Source organism: Lepidochelys olivacea (genome assembly GCF_965140295.1).
Source record: "Lepidochelys olivacea isolate rLepOli2 genome assembly, chromosome: 2".
In the NCBI taxonomy this organism is placed as follows: domain Eukaryota; kingdom Metazoa; phylum Chordata; order Testudines; family Cheloniidae; genus Lepidochelys; species Lepidochelys olivacea.
The window spans coordinates 50441896-50458160 of NC_140412.1; the positions used below are offsets into that span (position 1 = coordinate 50441896).

Consider the following 16265-nt stretch of genomic DNA (forward strand, 5'->3'; position numbering starts at 1 on the left):
TTAGACACATCACTGAAACACAAACTTCATAATTTTACAAAAAGAAAAGGAGTACTTGTGGCACTTTAGAGACTAACAAATTTATTTGAGCATTGGGATTGAGCATTCATTGGGATGAAGTGAGCTGTAGCTCACGAAAGCTTATGCCCAAATAAATTGGTTAGTCTCTACGATGCCACAAGTACTCCTTTTCTTTTTGCGAATACAGATTAACACGGCTGCTACTCTGAAACCTGTCTTCACGATTTTAGTGTATCAAAGCTTAGTCAGGCTTCTAAATCCATATTTAGATACATAAATAAGTGCTAAGCACTCAGCTGTTCCCAGTAACCTCAATGTGAGCTCTTGGGTGCTCAGTAATTTTGAGAAGTAGATCAGTTATTTAGTATCCAATATGTGTAGGAGTCTACTTTAGGCTCTTAGTTTTGAATGTCGCAGCCTATAGCCTTAATCTGAGTGCTGGATTTTTTTAGAATGAGTTTAACGCAAGATCTCAAATGCAAAGCAATAATACAGGCCTACACTGGTCCGGGTAAACTGCAGTGTGAGCAAATGTACTTTGAGCTTGTACCACGTGGCGGCAGCAAAGGCTCTGTCAGAGCTCTTGCATTCCACAACCTCCACACAGTATGTTTGCTGCTCACAGTGTTTCCCTTTAGAGCAGCAAATACGATCAGAACAAAATGCAGTGTAATGTTGACTCCTAAAGGAGAAAATTGTAAGCACGAGGTTTACAAGTTGTTTCTGGCCAAAGGTGCTGAAAATGGATGGATCCTTCATAACATGGTCAAAATAAATGTTGAAAAAACCCCACCTGAAAAAAAAAAATCATGAATAAAGAACATCAGAAATCCAATGATACCTCTCTTTGATGTGTTTGCCAAGGAATTATATATCAAGTGAACACACTATACCAAACAGGAGGGGCGTGCCTCCCGAGAAAAGCACCTTCACCAGTGTGCTGTGCCCATCCGACAATTGCAGCGAGTTATTTGTTGTTGGTTCAAGCTGGCTGAGTTTATAGCAGTGCAAACCTAACAAGAGCACTAGCAGAGAGGCCTGATGTGTATTACAGGGTGTCAATCAGCCACACTCTTTTCATTCATGGCTGACTCTTGCCCTCAGTGCTGAAGCTCCTGTGTCTCTATATGCTGTTTTAGAGTAATTGAAGTTGCTGTTGTGAAGGGAAAAAAAGAGGGAGAATGGAAATATGAGGCTTGATTGACACAGTAAGATTTGGGTCTCTCTCAATGCCCTTGTCAGGTTTCCACCGCAACTTAGAAATCAAGAACTTGTAAGGCATGGAAGATTTTCATTATTCGTAAGTGCGCCTTCAGATTTTAAAAGGTTGAAGATGGACTGCCGCATACAATAGCATTGTTCTTCATTGTGGTATAGCTTTATCAGCATAACCTGAATAATTAAAGATGAGAAAATTCACTTCCTGATTTCAAACCTACCAGAACATTATGGGTTGAAATGTTGAACTCAGAATGTATTTGGGTCACATTCCACTTCTGACAAACTGGGGAAAAACAAAAACACAGGAGGGATGAGAAAAAGAAATCTATAGAGGCAAGAAAGGGTAAAATAGAGGCAAGAAAGGGTAGAAAGAGAAAAGGGCACACAGACAACGAAAAGGGGGGAGAAAATGGGGGATAGAAAAAGAGTTAAATGGGAAAATAAACAGACTATACATGATAGTGCACGCCACTTGTGCAAAACTAGGTTTGAGTTGTGTTTTCCCAATTGCTAACACAGATCACTGGTTTCCCTGTAGCTGAAAAAATAATCTGTTTTTCATTGACTCTCCTTTGGGGGTGTGGTTGAAACCTGGGTTTAAACTTCAGAGGAAAAGGTTTGTAAAGTCAAAGCTTGAAAACTTCTTGCCTGTGGGTCAACAGATGTGCCAGCATGAAGCCCTGCTGAATTCAGTGAGACATTGTGTGGGTGCAGCAATCTGCCTGCACACAAGAAGTTGCAGGATAAAGATTTACCATGCCACAAAGTCCACTGTTTATATTCACCCTTCCTAGTTACTATGTAGTGAGTCAAATTCTGCTCTCATTTATACTAGAGCAGGGGTGGGCAAACTTTTTGGCCCGAGGGCCACATCTCGGTATGGAAATTGTATGGTGGGCCATAAATGCTCATGAAATTGTAGGTTGGGGTGCAGGAAGGGTGAGGGCTCCGGCTGGGGGTGCAGGCTCTGGGGTAGGGCTGAGGGGTTGGGGGTGTAGGAGGGTGATCCAGGCTGGGACTCATGGGTTTGGAGGGCAGGAGGGGGGATCAGGTCTGGGGCAGGGGTTTTGGGGCATGGGATGGAGTTGAGGTGCAGGCTCTGGGCAGTGCTTGCCTCAAGCAGCTCTTAGAAGCAGCGGCAGTCCCCCCTCCGGCTCCTACATGGAGGCTCAGCCAGGTGGCTCTGTGTGCTGCCCTGTCCGCAGACACCGCCCCACAGCTCCCATTGGCTGCAGTTCCTGGCCAACAGGAGTTGTGGGGCAGTGCTTGGGGCAGGGGCAATGTGAGGAGCCCCCTAGCTGCCTGTATGTGTAGGAGCCAGAGGCGGGATATGCCTCTGCTTCCGGGAGCCACGCAGGCCAGATTAAAACGTCTGGAGGGCTGGATGCGGCCCCCGGGCCATAGTTTGCCCACCCCTGTACTAGAGAGTCACCCACTCTGTTGCTTCTTTTGGCTGAGCACATTGCACACCCCAGTGGCTCCTTGCATCCATTCACCCCACCTCACCCCAATATCCCTGTGTGTCACTCTCTCATCCCCTTCTATTTCAGGGGCTCCTTGCAAACCCCCAACCTCTTCCCTCAAGCCAGGTCCTCTGGGAGCCCCAATACACCAATACACCAGTGTCCTCCATTCTCCCCATGATGCAGGGGCTCTGTGTGCCATCCTGTTACCCCCTGCCCCACTGCTCCTTCTCTCCAAGTTAGGGACTTTTTATGCAACCCCATCCCCCTCTCCATCACACATCAGGGGCTCAGTGTGCCCCTTCATTCTACCCTTCCCTCAATGCCAGTGTCCTCCATTAGGCCTCCCTGTGCCCGGGTTTCTGCGCACCTGCCTAATTCCCTTCTTACCTTCACTATTCATATTTGTTTTTCTTTCGGTCACCCAGGGTGTCAACACTTAACATTGTGTATATAAAATCTCCCCACTGTATTTTCCACTGTATGCATCCGATGAAGTGAGCTGCAGCTCATGAAAGCTTATGCTCAAATAAATTTTTTAGTCTCTAAGGTGCCACAAGTCCTTCTTTTCTTTTTGTGGGTACAGACTAACACGGCTTCTACTCTGAAACCAACACTTAACATTGTATTGGGCGGATGGGCAGAGCTGAAGGGATGGGTGGGGGGACTGTTATCCTAGAAGATGTTAATGGTTTCTGTTAACTGCTTCTTTGATCTCTAGACAGTTACAGAGGTGCTTGAAGATGCTGGGTCTGCTAACCCGATGCAAGACATTCTGCGTACCTGCCTCCATCTCTTCCCTTTCCAATTTACTGATTTTCACCACAAATCAATAGGGTTCTGGTAAATGAGGCCTAGAACATTCCCTGAAGATTTGAAATTGAGCAGATGAGATGTTCAAAAATTACCGCACGACTTCCAAACAGAGACATGCCATTGAGTGGAGTGTAGGACCTTGTTTCATTTGACCAGTGACACAACCTTAGTGTGTGTGCATTTATATATATACACACACACACACACACACACAATTGAAGAAGGTCAGATTCCATCACTATCTTACTCCATTACTTTGGGCTGGATTAGCACCACACAATGCATCCCAAGTAATGGGGCAGTGTGTAGTTGTGGTACCCAAGAACAGAGCACTTCTTCATTGGGTAGTAGGCTGTGCAAGCCCTTTTTCCTGATGTAGCTTATTAACTTCTCCACAATGACTTGGCTGCACTGGCCAGTGGTTGGAGACAGGCTCCATCCACTTCCCTTCCCCTCTTCACCCACTTGCCCTCACTTGCACAGGTAGAGTAGCAGCAACCTGGTGGCAGCTGCTCTCTCCATGTATTGTGCAGGGGCCGGCTCATAACCAAACATTTGTGAGCAGTCCCGTTGAAATCAATAGACATGAGTTCAGAGTGGGCAAGAGTGGTGGAATCAGGGCCATGGTGATGTGATGGGGCGGCTCATCCAATATTACAATGATACATATGTTTGAGTGTGACTTTTTAAAAATAAACTTCTAATCTACAGATTTAACCAAGGTTCTTGAGCTGTTAACTTATGAAACCAAGGAAACACAAAGTAATGGTTGATATTTTGTTTTTAAACTCAGTTGAACTCAATGAAAGGACAGAATCCAGAACATCTTTCACTGTGAATGTTGGGCTTGGTAGTTTGTGTTAGAAACCATGCAGTATTTGCCTATTTACTCCATATAATGCAAAAGCAAAGTTCAACTTCACTATATGGGGCTAAAGCGAATCTTCATAGCAATAATATCTAAAAAATCATGTAAATCAGACAAAAAGACGCAACAGCATGTAATACAAAGAAACCAAAAATGGAAGGGGGGGTCACACCCCAGCTCAGAGAGAAAAGAACCAGAGTGATGCAGATGGCTACAGCTGAAGTAGATGGCTACAGCTGAAGTACTTCACATCCTCAGAAGAAATCCCCAGAACACAGCCACAGTTAATGGGGCCCAATGATGCAATTTCACATGGTTCAGAAAAAATGTCACCTTTAAGGATCTCTGAAGTATCTCGCTTGCACTAGAGGAGGCCTCATGACCCATTACTATACTAGCATTTGTATTTATCATAGGGGGAAAATGACGTTTTGAAGCTAATAGAAATCTAAATATAGAGCTAATCTAGAGTCTTTAAATTAGGCCATATGGCTTTAGAAATAATTAGGTCAAATGGTGTCATAAACCACCATAGGAAACCGACAAATCTCTGTGTGTCACTAAGAATTCTCAACAGAAATTGGCAAAGATTTGCAAGGCAATAATTAAATTCCAACCCGAGAATGACCTGCAAATCACTAAACTCTACAACACTGCAGGCTGCTGAAAGCGTTTGAAGGTGGTGACTGATGGGGGCGGGGGGAGGGGTGAGTAACTCTGCAAAAATCTATGATTCTTTCAAGCAGCACATGACGAGAGAGAGGAACAAAGGAACAGCTTCATTTTTTGAGTGCTCTTATGGTCTCAGGAAACAACTTTTTTTCTGGGGTCTGAATGAGCCTTATTTCTAAGGTCTACTGAACATTAGTGCCAAGTCAATACAAACATCGTTTTCTTCACATAAAGTAAAAAGATTTATTTGCTCTGGGGAAAGTCCAAGCATTCAGTGGTGTCTCATGAATAAAACCTGGTCACCCCACTGCAGAAGGTTCAATATTGACTGTTGTCATAGGTCCATGGCAGATTTCCCACCAGCATATACGGGATACACTTACATGGCTCTTAAATGTTACCTACCAAATCCTGCCCAGGGCTCCCAGGCCATACGATTTTATTCACATCTTCTATTATGAGTGACACAATATTAACATATGCAAGGTAGTAGGATTCATATACTCAGTTGTATCTATGTCTTCATAAATAATACCACCCAGCTCTTATATAACACTTATCAGTAGATCTCAAAGAACTTTTCAAAGGAAGTCAGGATCATTGGGCAGAATGATTAAAATCTGGTGCAGTAAGATACTTGTCTAGTGCTCTTTGCTGAGGGGATTAAATGAGTGTACATTACTCTCCTCAGCGTCTTCACCACTTTCCACTTTACAAAACCACTCCTTTTTAAACATCCTACCCTCTCCTTTGCCTCCTACCAGTTCCTGTAACTCATAGAATCATAGAAGATTAGCGTTGAAAGAGACCTCAGGAGGTCATCTAGTCCTACCTCCTGCTCAAAGCAGGATCATCCCAGCCAGGGCTTTGTCAAACCGGACCTTAGAAACCTCTAAGGATAGAGATTCCACCACCTCCCTAGGTAACTCATTCCAGTGCTTCACCACGCTACTAGTGAAATAGTTTTTCCTAATATGCAACCTAGACCTCCCTCATTGCAACTTGAGACCATTGCTCCTTGTTCGGTCATCTGCTACCACTGAGAACAGCTTACCTCCATCCTCTTTGGAACCCCCACTCAGGTAGTTGAAGGCTGCTATCAAATCCCCCCTCACTCTCCTCTTCTGCAGAATAAATAAACCCAGTTCCCTCAGCCTCTCCTCATAAGTCATGTGCCCCAGCCCACTAATCATTTTCGTAGCCCTCCATTGGACTCTCTCCAATTTGTCCACATCCTTTCTGTAGTGGGGGGCCCAAAACTGGACGCAGTACTCCAGATGTGGCCTCACCGGTGCTGAATAGAGGGGAATAATCACTTCCCTCAATCTGATGGCAATGCTCTTACTAATGCAGCCCAATATGCCATTAGTTTTCTTGGCAACAAGGGCAACACTAGTTAAGCTTGACTAGTAAATCCAAGAATTATGAAAAATGTCAGTGAGCGCAGACAAATGCTGTATCCAAAGTCAGTCTTCCCTATGTTTCATTTAACATAATTTACTTATAATCAGATTGTGATTGACCTATGAGACTGTACGCAGTGTTGTTTTAGCTGTATTAGTCCCAGGATATTAGAGAGACAAGATGAGTGGCTTGTCTCTCTCACCAGCAGAAGTTGGTCCAATAAAAAAAAAAAATTACCCTACCACCCAGCTTGGTTCTCTTTATGAGAATGGACAGGATGGCCCACACAGGGCCCGTGCAGAGGTCTGTCAAAACTGCAATCCTGCCACTCCCTATACAGGGCAAGAAGAATACTTGGTCAGGGCCCCTCCCAAAGAGTAGGTACACTCAGCTACACTCAGAGAGCAGGATATTCCATCCAAAGGATGGTATAGCAAGTGCAGAACCCTGCCCACCAGGCTGATATGGGAGAAACCATGCTTCTCTTGGAAAGAGGAAGCTTGGTGCAGTGCTTAGGACAGTAACTTAGGTTTCAGAGTCCCTGTTCCAGAGATTTCTTGTACGATTAGCAAGTAACCTAATCTCTCAGTTTCCCCATTTGTAAAATGAGGATAATCATATTTACCTATTTTACAGGATTGTTCTGATGCTAATTACATTATAAAAAAAAAAAGGAGTACTTGTGGCACCTTAGAGACTAACCAATTTATTTGAGCATGAGCTTTCGTGAGCTACGGCTCACTTCATCGGATGCATGCGGTGGAAACTGCAGCAGACTTTATTTATACACAGAGAATATGAAAAAATACCTCCTCCCACCCCACTGTCCTGCTGGTGATAGCTTATCTAAAGTGATCATCAGGTGGGCCATTTCCAGCACAAATCCAGGTTTTCTCACCCTCCACCCCCCCACACAAATTCACTCTCCTGCTGGTGATAGCCCATCCAAAGTGACAACTCTTTACACAATGTGCATGATAATTAAGTTGGGCCATTTCCTGCACAAATCCAGGTTCTCTCACCGCCCACCTGATGATCACTTTAGATAAGCTATTACCAGCAGGACAGTGGGGTGGGAGGAGGTATTTTTTCATATTCTCTGTGTATAAATAAAGTCTGCTGCAGTTTCCATGGCATGCATCGGATGAAGTGAGCTGTAGCTCACGAAAGCTCATGCTCAAATAAATTGGTTAGTCTCTAAGGTGCCACAAGTACTCCTTTTCTTTTTTGCGAATACAGACTAACACGATTGTTACTCTGAAATTACATTATAGATTGTGAGGCACTCAGATATTTAAGAAATGGGGGCCATACAAGTTCCTTAGATAGAAAGGAGGAGGGAAACAGCTTGCTCCAAGGACATTTGGTGATATACATATATATTGACATTTCAATGGGAAAGTACTTGGGAAAGGAACAATCATTAATACAGTGTTCTGCCTGAGATGGGCCACTAAGTTAGAGTTGATCCTGCTTCTACTAAAGTCAATGGAAACATGCCCATTGTTTCAATAGTACATCATCTCAACACGATCCTTACAAAAATCTGAAATAATAAATTCTTATAATTGAAAAAGGTATATACATATATACACATATAGCTTGATGCTTTGCATAGCCCCCTCTGTGAATTGCATTAATGTGAATTGCACGGCTAGTTCTCTGCTCAGGGAGTTAGAATAATCACAAACATATTTCCTTACTTTCTCCAATTGGAATCAGTTATTGGGTCTATCTGTACTTTCTAGGACATTGGTAAGACAGATCACTACATCAAATGGATTTTATTCCGTGTGTGTGTGTGTTTGTTTATATAATCACTATGCAGTACCAGGTACATCCACAGACTGCACACACACATGTACAGACTGATATGAAACACAAGGACATGTTATTGGTACAGAATCAGTAAATTTCACTGTATTCATCCACAGATTTATAAGGTCCCCATCACCATGGTATCTAGGTGAAAGTGTAAGGACAGGATTTTATAATTGTACTATAAAAATTGATGTAAACTTTGAATTAATTCTTCCAGCCACCCTTTTTGAATAACAGAAAGGAATGACTGAGACTGGGATCTTGTTTCCTATATGCATTATAAACTTCCCTCTAGTCATTTCTTTGGTTTAAGGTTTAGTGAGTAAAAGACAGGATCTTGTATTGGGTCTACGTTAATTAGATTAAAGGAATGTTAAAGGCCTGAGCCACAATGTAAACCGTGTTGACCACAAGATTTAGTGAAGTTTAATTTACAATGTATTCTGCTGAATATAAAATATTGCTGTCTTCTCTGTGAGAGATTGTATGTGTGAATGAGGAATGCATGCATCAGGAAAAGATAAGGTGTGAAAGCCATCACAAATGTCCAGATGGTCAAGAGAAAGTGAGAGACTTGGAAACACCAGGAGACAATCAGAAAACATCCATTGTATCTGATGCTAAACATGTTGGCAGCACTGACGGCCTCAGAGGTGAGGCAACCACCCCCCCGAAAGCAAGACAACACACAGGAGATAACGATGGGAAGCCCAACAATAACCATCAAATGATAACAGCGGAAAACCCCAAGATTACCACCACTTAAGGACTAATGATTACAGAATGACATTGCAAAAGGCATGGACTCAAATGGGAATTTACAAGTATAAAGCTGGGGTGTTTTGCCATGAAACTCTGGGTTCAGTCCTGCCAAAACCTTGGAGCATCGGATCATGACTGACAGAACCCAGCTCCTCATTCGTGTTCAATCTAACTGGCCATTAGATTGACTCGAGCTACAACTATAAGAACATCAGCTGGCAGGACTGTGTGCATGATGTGTGTGTGTGTATGTTGTGTGACTGAAAAGCATATGCTAACTGTTGTATTTTCAATAAATATGGCCTATTTGCCTTCTCTCTTATAAAAGATCCCGTGTGCTTTGTATAGCAAAACACCAGTCTTGTAAATCTGTTTTCTTCTAGACATTAAACACATGCATGAGAAAGGTCACAGCTCCTCCCGTCTCCAAGACAGTGTTAATCACAATTTTTAAACCTCTCTCGGATTATAAGCGCAAAAGGCATTGCATTGTTTTTAAAAAGAACTATGTGCTACTTTGTACTGGTACAAAGAAACTAAGCTATGCCAGGTTTCAGAGTAGCAGCTATGTTAGTCTGTATCCGCAAAAAGGAGGACTTGTGGCACCTTAGAGACTAACCAATTTATTTGAGCATAAGCTTTCGTGAGCTACAGCTCACTTCATCAGATGTAGCTCACGAAAGCTTATGCTCAAATAAATTGGTTAGTCTCTAAGGTGCCACAAGTCCTCCTGTTCTTTTTGCGGATACAGACTAACACGGCTGTTACTCTGAAACTTATTCTGTGAATTGTTACTCATTGTTTTCTTTATACATACAGTATTTGAACTTGTTTGTGTGTGAACATAGTGTCCCTCTTTCTAGCTTCTGAGCATCCAGCCCATATACAGGGGTTCACAATGGATAAGGGACAAAGGGAGCCTCTCACAAGACACTAATGCTTGGCACAATTAGTCTTTGCACTACCTGAGTGTAAGAACCGCATGATACTAAGAACATTAGCTACTCCAAAGGGGCATGTAGGTTTGTGGGGGAGAGATGGCTGGTCACAGAGGACAGTGCAATATGCTTATCCTCCTTAAAAGAGGCAGCATATCCCCATGTGCCAGGGAGATTCCTCAGACACAATTCCTCCCGGAACTCCTGTTGAGTTGGTGTGGCTCTGCACTGCCTGAAATGCAAGTCCATGGCTGTAAGTCATAATAGAAGCCTACATTAATAATAATAATTAATAATGAAAGAGGTCATCCTGATATAAAGTGACAAAGTGTTTCATCAGAGTGAGTTAGCTAAAATATACTGTTGTGAATTTATCAGGCTTTGGTTCTATTTTTTGCACCATTAGCTGAGTTAAGAATATTGCCAATATTCTAATTAATTAAACGTCACCACTGTAGCTGTTATCCTTGTGGAGAAGAGAGTGGGCAGAAAAAGTGAGATTATTTTTGAGATTGCTTAATAGAAAGCATCACCATGGTTCTTCTGAAAGGATGCAACTTTCTCTGGGACAACCACCATAAACTTTTTGCAACTCTGACAAATGCCAATCCTTCGAAGGCCAATAAGAAGTGTTAACAGTAGATACAACTGAAAAATGAACCTCCCTTGTGGCATGGCACACATGGAATAAAGGAAATTTGCCTTATAATACATTGTTCCATGCAGTTACTCAATTCAAAATCTACAGAACACATCAAGCTCTTTAGCAGTCACCACTAAAAGATAACATTGGAAAACAGCTTTTCTCTGAGAAGTTGAATTTTTCACTCCTAAACTACTCATAGTGGAAGGCACTAATCACATTGCATTTGTGGGGCAGTTTACCATAATTCTGATGGAGTGAGAAACCTATTGAAGCACATTTCAAACCAAACCCAATTTTGTGCCTTTAAAAATGATATATGAAGTTAATTCTTTTGAATGAGTTTGAACATCAGTGCTTTTTCAAAATTTTTAAAGACTACCCTCTCAAACTCCTGAACACAGTCACCTGGCTCTGTTCCATTCCACTACAACCCTCAACTCTTCTGGAAACCTAATCTGGATCCCACAGCTCTTTTCCTGGTCTGCAACCCTCACAATAAGCCCCCAAATCTTCCCCCTCTCTCTACCACCTCTCCAAAGTCAACACAGCTTTCAGCAATTGCAAGTTGAACAGCAACATGTCTTGCAGCAGCTCTGCCTGCCCCTCGGTAATTCTATATTCACATTTCCTGTACTCTGGGGCACCTGTAAGAAGCCCTAAAGAGCAATGTGTGCCACAGAAGACATGTTTGGAATGTAGTAGGTTTAGCAGTGAAAATATCAGACCTAATGGACTCTGTGATCAGTTCCTCAAAAGATACAGGGACATATTGGGGTTGTGAGGAGGCACAGAAGAAACCAAGTGTTGTATGGAGGTACCACAGTAGGGTCCTTCTTACTGGGCAACACAGAAGGAATGGTCTCAGTCTTTATCTTCAAGGCCCCAATGGCATGGGCCCACGATTTATAAAACATTGCCTAAAATGCCAGATTCACAGTTTCTAACTCTGCTCTTTTCAGGCACAATGGAATGTTCAACCAGAAGAGTAAAGTTTGCCTGCACAAAAAACAGAGCTTTCTCAGTGGCCAATCCAAGACAAAAAATTGGCCACAGGAACTAAGGCCGGTCACAAACTTCCCCACTTTCCACTACACCCTGGCCTTCTATAACATAAACCCACAGCAACATGTATAAAACTAAACAACTCTGCTCCCCCCAAAGAACTCTCCACTACACACACAATTCTGTCTCTGGGGAGATGATGAGAGAAATCTATTATGCATGGCTTGTTCTATTAGTCATATCACTTAACTCACTACTGGAATGTGGTGAGATACTGCAGTCCTGAAGGCAATATAAGAGCCTCCAGAACAGAATTATCCAAATCTTTAAAGTGACACACATCGACAACTCCCAATTCCCATCAATTTCAATCAGAGTTGTAGATACTCAGCAGTTTTTAGGATTGGACTTCATTTAGTTAAATGGGGAAGCCAAGTTTGGAGGATGGTTCTTATTTTGAAAGAAATTGCCCATCCGAATAGGAACCTGAACCTCAAGCCAAATCACTGACAAAATAACGACTCCCTTGGTACATTGGACTCTGGAATCTACAAGAACAATTTAGGAAAATTATGAGGTTTGTTTCATATACTAGTTAACACAACCTCATCATCAATATGCTATTGCCTTGAGCACAACAGAACTGCATTTGACTGGTTTTGACCCTGGAAGAAAATTAAAATTGTCTTGTTATTTATTTACCCTCCAAATCACTGTGAAGTTGTAAGTGAACATTATTTCAATTATTTTGTTCTTCAGAAACCATGTTCTCTGTTTGTATTCATTTTAGTCTAGTGCTTTTCAAACACACAGAGGCTGATCAAATATTCACAACTTCTTTCCCATTGCTAAACTTACAATCATACAAGAAGCTGATGATATAAAGATGCCACTCAATATTCTAGTCGTATAACTGTCCTCCATCTGTGAACATCAAGGGCAATAAAAAGAAGTGTGCATGAAGGCTGACTTTTCCAAACCAGAGAGGGTTTGTTCGATTTGAAAGGCTAGTTTTATGATTCAGCTGGCTCACATTTCAATGAACTACATATCAGTTTCAGTCCAAAGTTTTGGATTTGGAGTCAAATAGGCTGGAAACCTTCATATAAAAAGGTTACAGGAGCAACCAATAAAGCCAGATAGTTAATTCTTCAGTGTGACCTGGAAGCTCTATTGGTGTCACAGTCCCTTGATTAAACTGATATCTATGACGGGCCTTGAGATGTGTGGTTTCGGTGACAGTGTTATCTTCACTTTCAAACTCTTCTCCCATTGACAGATTGGTTTTGGCTGCTAACTTATAGAGCCATACACTTTAAAGACAGACAAGTAGAATGTGTACTTCAATATTAAATGTAAAAAGTACATTCACATGAAGTCAGGGTTTCATATTGAGAGTTAAGGCTGAATGTGAAACCTTAGCCGTCCAGCTATGTCATTTTTAAAATGCCTATAATCTCATTTAGTCTGCCTATACATGCATATTATGCAAGTACATAGCATTTCTCAAACACAAGCCACTATTATATAATACAATTATTTCCTACAAGCTTAGACATACAGCTACAGCAAAAGGACCATGAGCACAGATTGAAAGTCTGCATCCTAAAGCATACTCCCAAAGAAGCAGAATAAAACTTACATATTTTACCTTAATATTAGGTGTAAGGATTTTTGAGCATTGACTGTGTGATGTCTACATTGCATTGTTGTATTTTTGGCATTTAATTTCCTAGGTTTTTAAAATGAAAAAAAAGTTCCCTATTGTGTAACTAACAGGTAAAATAACTAGACAAAGCCAAATGGTTGTGATCAAGTGGCCATATCCTGCCATTTTTTGTTTTAAATCAGAACTCCTGTTATGCCCTAATGCCATTAGTAAACTGTGAAGATTTTAAAAAGGTATCATCCAGCCCAGAGAAGACTATTCTGGGTTAGTATTGCAGGCAGAACATGTATGCACGTGCTGAGTGGGCACCATTCAAAAATTCTCAGTAATTTCAATGGGAGCAGGATGAGAACTCTAAATAGCCAGGGTAAACTTTGAATGAGACAAACTATTTTAAGTGTGCCTACATCTCACAGAGGATGTTTCACCTCAGTCCCAAATAGCGTGCACACATGATGTGATGGAAACTTTTTAAAAAATATTATTTTATAAATCAATGGTGGAAATACTAAGTTCAGAAATTCAAGGACCATTAAGCCAGTGCTATTGTGATGGTAGGCTATGACCCACAGAGTGACTGTTGGGTGACACAATGCCTTTATTATTAGCCTAGATTAAAGAGAGAGAGAGAGAGAGAAAAAAAGTGTCATCTTTGATTTCTCCTCCCACACCAGCATATTTTTCACTTGTTTTTAGGACTCTTGTCCCCCTCCCCTAACTTCCTTATCTCTCTCTCGATTTTAATCACACAGTTCCACATCTTTCCTGACTCAGGCAACACAGGCCAGAGTCTATCCCCTGTGCTGATGCTCTGCAAACAAGAAGTCTTTAAAGGGAAGAGCAGGTTTTCTTCCTTCCCCCATCTCCCTTGAAGGCAAAGTACATCATTATACACCTGGCTTCTCCATAAAACTTGTATCAGCTAAAAACAATCTCTGCTTTTAAATGTGAAAAGTAATAGATCAAATCAACTTCTCAGTGCGGAGATGTCATGCTATTTTAACGTGCATTCTATTGCAATAAATAGGATCCTTCATGACCAGCAATGTTTGCTTCTTTAATTAAGAAAGCTATACAGTTGTGCTCTCCCCTTTATAGTATGCTGTCTTGATCTCCTGTTTGACCTTCATACAAATAACCCATACCTGAAAATGTATGTTCTTCTAAAACAAGCATCACATCACAGTTGACCACCAACTATATCCTACTATAAAATTTCTACACTTGCAGACACTTAACACTTTAAATTCTTAAACTTGCATTCTCTAATGAAAACCTTGAACCAATGGGCCTTAAACAAATAGGATACAAAAATCTATTTAGGAGTATGAAAATCAGAAATAAGTGCGCATATTTTGGACAAAACACTGCTGGTGGGAAAAAATACTGTGGATATGCTGCAGCATCTTATGTCTATTGAAAGTAACACATCAGCAATACATCAATGTACTAATAAATGTTTCATGGCTGCAATGTTACAACAGAAGAGGGAAGAAATATATCAGCAAGACATGGATGAATGGGATGCCTCTGTATCACTACAGATATTCCTTTTAGCCATATATGGATCCAGCTTCCCTATTCTGAAACTTTCTGTATCGTCTGCAGAGTTTATTATGGGAAGCTACAGTAGCGGCACTATAATTAATATTGTAAGTGTGTCACTGCCCCTCAACCCCTCCCCACATACACACCCAACCGCCTAAAAAAAATTTTCACCCGAAATTTTTGCTGCATGTTTTCTGGCCAGATAATATTTTGCCTTTTTTTCCCCTCCCTCCCTCCCTCAGCAAAAGTTGTTGGCTAGTCAGACAAGGTGTCTTGGAGATGAGAGTATGAAAAATGAGAGAGTTTTATTTCTTTTTGGAAAGGTCTTCCCCCGCCGCCCCACCAATGTCATCACTCAAAAATGTCTTGGTCTAGAAACTTCACATTTTTAACATTCTATGGTCTTCTAGGAGAATCAATGACTTAAAAAAAATCTAAGGAAAGTTGGGTGATTAACTACCATTTTATTGAGATGCTAGAGTTATGAGTGTGGTATAAGAACCCATACAGAATATAACTGAACCTTTGAAAATTCTGTAAGGCACCGGTAAATCTATAAAGTTCAAATGGTTAATCACTGATGATACTACTAATCTAAATTGCCATTTAACTGGGGGTCTGGCCTGAAAAAGAGCCTTGAAATTATAAAACTGCCAGGATTGAAAATTTGTCAGAGTAAGTTTTCTTAAAATTCTACTGAAGAGCAGCCGGCCAGCAATGCCTCTACTTCAGTTTCCTGTTAGTGGCTCCTACACCTCTATATATGTCAACATATAGCACTCCCACTACAAGGCACAGTGATGTGAGAAGCTTCACCCACCCCCTCCACACACCACCCTGAGATTGCTGCTCTTCTTCAGGGGATGTGGTTGGGCCCTGTGTCCTGTTCAACTAAATGGGGGAACAAATCCTGCCTCCTTGACAAAACAATTATTAGAAACAAAACGCAGTGAGAAACACCTTGTGTTGTACAGGCAACCTTATTTCTGGAATTTCCCAACTTTTAAGTGCTTGACTTTGCAACCTTAACTTTCTTTTAACAATTTTTTTAGATGTAATTTCCTAGTTTTATTTTTGGAATATTTTTGTTTTAGAGAACAAGGGAAAAAACAAATTCCATTCTGTGCAACTGTAACAAATCCCTTAACATGCATCATCCTCAATGGAATCTGAAACCTGAAACCTTCAGCACTGCTGCACAGACTGCTACCACTTGCACACAGTAGCTGGCAGCAGGAAAAGGCTATTATCCAGGGGGCGGGAGGGGGGGAAATGGACCTCTGGGTATAGCTGTTGGGTCCTGGGGAGGTTGTGTGGAGCCTAGGCACTAACCCTCCCTCCCCTTTATGCCTTTGGGAGCAATTGGCCAGTGGGTCCAGGCGCTGTATCCAGGTGTTGTTTATAGAGATGAGAG

The 16265-nt window shown here is 41.6% G+C and overlaps 1 protein-coding gene across 10 annotated transcripts in view; it reads right to left on the reverse strand.

The window, feature by feature from the left end:
• RALYL (RALY RNA binding protein like) overlaps positions 1 to 16265 on the reverse strand; it is a 625744-nt gene that overhangs the window by 233818 nt on the left and 375661 nt on the right. The window lies entirely within an intron of this gene.